The sequence below is a fragment of the Mirounga leonina genome, unplaced genomic scaffold, assembly GCF_011800145.1.
Source record: "Mirounga leonina isolate KUSES-001 unplaced genomic scaffold, KU_Mleo_1.0 Mir_268, whole genome shotgun sequence".
NCBI lineage: Eukaryota > Metazoa > Chordata > Mammalia > Carnivora > Phocidae > Mirounga > Mirounga leonina.
The window spans coordinates 9,767,796-9,774,970 of NW_023270649.1; the positions used below are offsets into that span (position 1 = coordinate 9,767,796).

Sequence of the window (7,175 nt, forward strand, 5' to 3'; positions counted from 1 at the left end):
GTCCCCGGGTCCTAGGATGTAGCTCCATGTCAGGCTCACTACTCAGCAGGGGTGTCTGCTTCTTCCTCTCCCTCTGCCCCTCCCCCACTCGTGCTTGCTCTCTCGCACTCTTCCTCTCAAATAAATAAAATCTTAAAAAAAAAAAAAAAAAGAATTTGTCCCTAACAGTACTAGTAAGCATGAAATTTTACTGAATTCTTGTTTAAGGGTAACATGTATTTAACTCACCTAGTGATAGATGGATATGCAAGCGTCCATTTAATTTATCATATTTTTCAACATTATGTTATTAACCGTGGGATTTCTGCAGGTATGCCTCCATGATACTAGGATTTGACCTAGGAATTCTGCAAAATCCAGGTGTCATTGATGGGTCCCTAAATAATGGACCAAGTGTCAAGAGATTGCAGGTATACAGATAATTATGGTGTTCCTCACCCAGTAGGAGCCATGGGATTTTTGCAAGTGTACAATTAGGAAATAATAGTCTTACCTAAAAATGTTGACCTTGGAATACTGCTGGTATCCAGGTAGAGTTACTATGTCCCATAATGATGGAAGTCAACAAGGTTATTTACAGGTATCCTGATAGAATAAATGGTATCTCTTGACACATACTTCATGTTTTCCAGGTTTCTTTCAAGACCTCACAATGACCCTGACAATGCTCATTAATGGGGACATTGCTGATGTCCAGGTAAGTGATGATGTGGGCATAACCCACAGCACAGACCAGCTGACCTTCAGAAATGTAAGTAAGTTGGGACACCTGGGTGGCTCAATCGGTAAAGCCTCTGCCTTCATCTCAGGTCATGATCCCGGGGTCCTGGGATCGAGCCTCGAATCGTGCTCCCTGCTCAGTGGGGAGCCTGCTTCTCCCTCTGCCTGCTGCTCCCCCTGCTTGTGCTCTCTGTCTCTCACAAATAAATAAAATTAAAAAAAAAAAAACAACGAATGTAGGGAAGTGATGATGGTTTCAATAATATTTATCATATTTTGATTGCATGCAATTCAGGTATGAAAATGTAGAGTCCTTACATTCTAGAAACTACAAGTTTTCACTTTTTTTTTTTAAGATTTTATTTATTCATTTTGAGAGAGTGGGAGACAGAGCACAAGCAGGGGGAGAGGCAGAGGGAGACAGAGAAGCCGATTCCCTGTTGAGCTGGGAGCCCAACATGGGGCTCAGTCCCAGAACCTGGAGATCATGACCTGAGCCAAAGGCAGATGCTTAACCATCTGAGCCACCCAGGCGTCCCAAGTTTTCACTTTTGACATTTGAGAGAAAATTTATATTTAACCCTGACAGGTAACAATCGTGGTGTTCCACAACACAGGTAACCATGGGAATTCTGCAGGTATAAAGTCACAGATGATGGTCTTAATCTGACAATGGTTATTAATCTGGGAGTACTGTAAGTGTCTAGAGGTAGTTGATGTGTCCCATAATGGTAAAGTGATCAAGGTTATTTGCAGGTATCCTGGTAGAGGTAGTTGTGTCCTTAAACACATTTGTTACATTTTTTTTCTCAGGTTTCAGTCAACAGATCACAGTTAAGCTCTCAGTGGACATTAACAGGACTTTGCTCTTAGCCAGGTAAGTGGGTCTGAGCACAATACAGATCATCTGACCTTTGAATATCGAGGTAAGTGGGCATGATGTTCATAACCCTTGTATTACCATGTTTTTTGCAAGTATTTCATTAAGGTCTTTGCTAGTGCACATTGAGACCTTCTTTATTTCAGGCATCTAGATAATTAATGATGTTGTAGAAACACATATTAATTTCTCTTGTAGCATGTGCGCTATTAAGAAATTTGTTCATAACAATACTAGTAAGCATGAGATTTTACGGTATTCTCTTTGGAACTAATGTGTAGTTAACATTTGTAAGGAGATATGCAGGCATCCAGGTAATTTCTCATATTCTCCATCACACCTTAATGACCATGGGACTTTTGCAGGCATCTCTCCAAAAGTGGAAGATGTCTCTTTCTAAGGTTTAACCTTGGACTTTGGACTTCTGCAAGTAACAGGTAACCTTGATGGGTCCCGAAATGATACAAATGACCAGGGGAATTTTTAGGTGTAGAGGTAGAATGATCCATGTACCAAACACATTTTTCACAATGTGTTTTTCAGATTCATGTCAAGACCCCACGGTGAGCTTATCAATGATAAGTTCACAGAGGATATTGCTGTTATCAAGGTAAGTGATGATGTGGGCCTAAATCACAGCATAGATCATCTCATCTTCATATATAAAGGTAAGAAGTGATGGGTATCTCTAACACTGCTTGTTAATATAATTCTTACAAGTATTCAGTTAATAAAGGATATGTTCCAAACCAATTCTTGTAACCATTGTTTTTCACATTTTATATTTAAGAGAAAAATTATATTTAACTCTGTGAGCATTGAGGGACTGTGTGTATCCAGGTAAATGTCATGGTGTCCTGCCCCCAATTAGTAATCGTGGGATTTTTACAGTTTTTATGGTATGAAATGATGTTGTTATCTGACAGTGGTGTTGACCTTGAATTAATCCAAGTATCCAGGTAGACTTGATGTGCTCTGTACAGTGTCCATGGTTATTTTCAGATGTTCTGGTTAAAAAAAAGTTGTATCCCTTAATATATACTTCACAAAGTGTTTTTCAGGTTCTTATCAAGATACCATGATGAATCATAAGTCACTAACAGGGGGACATCTCTGGTATGCAGGTAAGTGATGATATACACATCGCAGACCATCTGATCTTTATATATCTGGCTGAATTATGTTGGATTGCCCAGACCTGTTTTATCATGTGAGTTCTTAGCAGGTATTCAGGTAGGCAAGCAATGATAATGTTTTGCCAGTGCTAACAACCATGTTATCCTGCTGTCATATTGTACAGAAAATGTATGTGTAATCATGTGAGTATTGAGTAATTTGCGTTTATCCAGGTAATTACCCTGAAATTCTGCCTCACAATTGTAACCATGGTATTTTATAGATACGTAGTCAGGAGATGATGGTGTCTCTCAATATAGCTAGACCTTGAATATTGCAAAAATCTAGTTAGGTTGATGGATCCTGCCATGATGGAAGTGAATGAAGGTGGTTATTTGCAGGTATCCATATGGAAGATCTGTGTCCTTAGATAAACATTTGTCACAATGTGTTTTTCAGGTTCCAGTCAAGAGATCATAATGAACCTGATCATCATCATTAACAGAGACTTTGCATGTATCTCAGTAAGTACTGATATGTGCCTTAAGCCCCATTAAAAATCAGGTGATCTTCAGTTATTGAGGTCAATGAGGATGATGTCCCTAACATCTGTGTTACCTTTTTTTTTTGGCGAGCATTCAGGTAAGAAATGATATTGTCCCAACTGATGCTAGTAAGCATTAGCCTCTAGTATTTTAAAGTTTAGATATAATGTATGTTTATATATAGAAGGGACTGAGGGATAAACAGTTGTTCAGGTTATTCTACTATCAATACCAAACACTACTGACCAGGAGATTTCCACAGGTACTTGGTAAAGAAATGATGGCATCTCTAACAGTGTCAACTCTGAAGTTCTGCCAAGATCAAGGTAGTGTTGAAACTTCCCCGATAATGAAGGTGACCAAGATTATTTGTAGGAGTCATGGTAGAACAAGTTGTGTTCTTTTTTGGGGGAAAGGGGGCAGCGTGGAGCCCAACATGGGGCTTGAACTCAAGACCCTGAGAACAAGTCCTGAGCTGAGATCAAGAGTTGGATGCTTAACTGGCTGAGCCACCCAGGCGCCCTGAACAAGTTGTGTGGGTTTTTTTTTCTCTTTTTTTAAAGATTTATTTATTTTGAGAGAGAGAGAATGGGTGGAGGGGCACAGGGAAAGAGAGAATCTCAAGCAGTCTCCACACTCATCGTAGAGCCTGATGCGGGGCCCGATCCCATGATGCTGAGATCATGACCTGAGTGAAATGAAGAGTCAGATGCCCAATCGACTGAGCCACCCAGGCGCCCCAGAAGTTGTGTTCTTAAACATAATCATTACACATGTTTTTCAGGTTCCAGTCAAGAAATCACAGTGAATCTAGCAATGGTCATTATTTGAGATTGCTAGTAACCAGGTAAGTGACAAAGTGGGTCTTACTACAATGCACACTGTCTGATCTTCAGTATCTAGATAAGGATGGTGTCCCCAAAACATGTGTTATGTTTTTGCAGGTATCCTATTAAGGTCTTTGCTAATAGAGGTATGATGTGATAGGACATACACTCTTTAGAGGCTTTTTGTTATTTTCAGACATCTAGGTAATTAATAATGATCCCAAGACTCTTCTAATAACCTTGTTTTGGGGCATGTTTACAGTTAAGAACTTGGTTTGTCCTGAGCAATACTAGTAAGCACGACTATTAACTAGCTTCTTGTTTAGAGATAATGTGTTTTTTTATACTCGTAATGGTGACAGAGGGGCAAGCAACCATAAAATTTTTCTGGATACCTCTTCAAGAAAGGAAGGTATTTCAGGTGAGGGTTTAACCTCAGAGTTCTACAGTTATTCAGGTGACCTTGATGAGTTACAAAATGATAGAGCTGACCAAAGGAATTCTGTGGGTGTCCAGGTAGAACAGGATGTGTACTGAACACTTTCCACAGCATGTTTTTCACGTTCCTGTTAACACCGTGTCTGTGACCCAGTCTGTGGTAGTGAAGGAGACACATAGCAGGAAAGGAGGTAAGTGAGATGGGACTAACCCACAAAGACCATTTGAACTTCACACGCTTAGGTAAGTGATGATGGTGTCTTAACACTTCTTGTTAACATTATTTTGTTCCAGATATTCAGGTAAAAAATGATAGAGTCCTTTCCAATTCTAATGAGAATGAGTTTATGCTTTCCATATTTTAGAGAGAAATCTATGTTTAATCCTGTAAGTATTGAAGAGTTGATCCTATCTAGGCAATTGTGGTGAAGTGCCACCACACCGGTAACCATAGGGTTCCTCCAGGTATCCAGTCAAGTAGTGTTGGTCTCTGCTGACAACACTGTTGACCTCGAGTAGGTGCGAGGATACGGGTGGATTGATGTGTTCCATAATAATGGAAGTGAACAAAGATAGGTGCAGGTGTCTTAGAACAAATTGGATCTTAAACTCATCTGTATGTGTTTCTTCAGGTTCCTGTGAAGAAAACAGGGTGAACTGAAAATGGTTTTTAACACAACCTTGCTAGGAACCAGGTGAGCGTTAATGGTGAATCCTACTACAATAAAGACCATCTGAACTTGAGTATGTAGGTAAGTGAGGATGATGTCCTTAACATCCGTGTTAATGTGTATTTTTTTTTAATTTTTGTAGGTATCAGGTGAAGATCTTCACTAGTATGCAGGTATGAGATGTGATATTAACTGATTAAAGACCTCTTATTGTTTTAGGTTTATTTGTTTATTTGAGACAGAGAGAGACTGTGTGTAAGTGGGGAGGGGTGCAGAGGGAGAGGGAGAATCTCAAGCACAGGGCCCGCTGGGTAAGGAGCCCAACTTGGGGCTCATTCCCACGACCCCAAGATCATGACCTGAGCTGAAATCAAGAGTCAGACGCTTAACCGACTGAGCCACCCAGGTGCCCTGGACATTTATTTATTTATTATTTTAAGATTTTATTTTTAAGTAATCTCTGCACCCAACATGGGGCTTGAACTGACAACCGCGAGATCAAGAATCACATGCTCCACCGACTGAGCCAGCTAGGTGCCCCTAAAGACCTTTCTATATTCAGATATCTACAAATGTATGATTTCAGGTCTCTTAAGTTTACTTTGTTTTTGGCATGTACTTAGTTAGGAGCTTAATTTGTCCCTTATAATACTGATAGGAATAAGACTTTTTTTGTATTCTTGTGTGAAGAAAATGTGTACTTGACATAGTAGTGCTAGATGGATTAGCAGATATCCAGGTAATTTATCATAGTGTCCTTCACTATTTCATTGACTATGGGATTACTGCAGGTGTACCTTGAAGAGAGGAAGGCGTCTCTTCAAGGATTGACCTTGGAGTTCTGTAAGTATCTAGGTAGTGCTAATGGTTCCTTCAATGATACAGTGACGAGGGGAATTTGCAGGTATAGAGGTAGAATAAGATATGCCCCCCAAATATTTTCTCCAGTGATTTTTTTCCCATGCTCCTATCAGTACATCACAGTGAGCCTATCAATGGCAGCTCCCATGGGACGTTGTTGAAGTCACAGTAGGCGATGATGTGGGCCTAAGTCACAGCACAGACCCTCTGATCCTCAGATACCTAGGTAAGTGATGATGGGGTCTCTAACACTTGCTATTAACCATGATTTCTTTGCAAGTATTCAGATGAGAAATGATAGATTGCTAACTAACTCTTGAAACCGTGAGTTTTCAGTGTTTAGAGAAAACTCTTGTTTAAGTCTGAGTGATGAGGGATTACGCTTATCAGGGATTGGTCAACGTATCGCAACCACAGTAGTGATCATGACAGGTTTGTAGGTGTCCTGTAAAAGTTGTATTACCTGACAGTGGTCTTGACCTTGGAGTACTAGAGATATTCAGGCAGAGTTCATGCTTTCATAATGATGGAAATGAGCAAGTTTATTGATAGGTGCCCCGTTAGAATAAGCCATGTCCTTTACACGTATATCATCATGTGTTTTTTAGGTTCCTGTAAAGAGATGATGATGAACCTAACACTAGTCATTGTCTGCGGACATTTCTGTTACCCAGGTAGGTGATGATGTTCACCTTCACCATTTCAAATCATCTGATTTTCACATACCAGGTAAGTGTGAATGATGGACTAAACTTGCTTGCCATGTGTTTGTTTGTTTGTTTGTTTTTTCAGATAATCAGGTAAGAAATGATAGAGTCCTTAACAATTGTAATAAGCATGAGTTTATACTTTCCACATGTTAGAGAAAAATGTATGTTTAATCTTGTAAGTATTGAGGAGTCGATCCTGTCTAGGCAATTGTGGTGGAGTGTCACCACAGTGGTAACCATAGGGTTTTGCCAGGTATCCAGTCAAGTAGTGTTCGTCTCTTCTGACAACACTGTTGACCTCGAGTAGGTACGAGGATGCGGGTGGAGTTGATGTGTTCCATAATAATGGAAGTGAACAAGGATAGGTGCAGGTGTCTTAGAACAAATTGGATCTTAAACTCATCTGT

General features: G+C 39.9%; 1 long non-coding RNA gene across 1 annotated transcript; it reads left to right on the plus strand.

Annotated features, from left to right (window-relative positions):
* Window positions 1–5,667: 5,667 nt before the first annotated feature.
* On the plus strand, window positions 5,668–7,166 carry LOC118026656. The gene is made up of 3 exons (XR_004683639.1): window positions 5,668–6,040; window positions 6,172–6,284; window positions 6,667–7,166. It is a non-coding gene; the product is annotated as an uncharacterized LOC118026656 (long non-coding RNA).
* The last annotated feature ends 9 nt before the right edge of the window (window positions 7,167–7,175 follow it).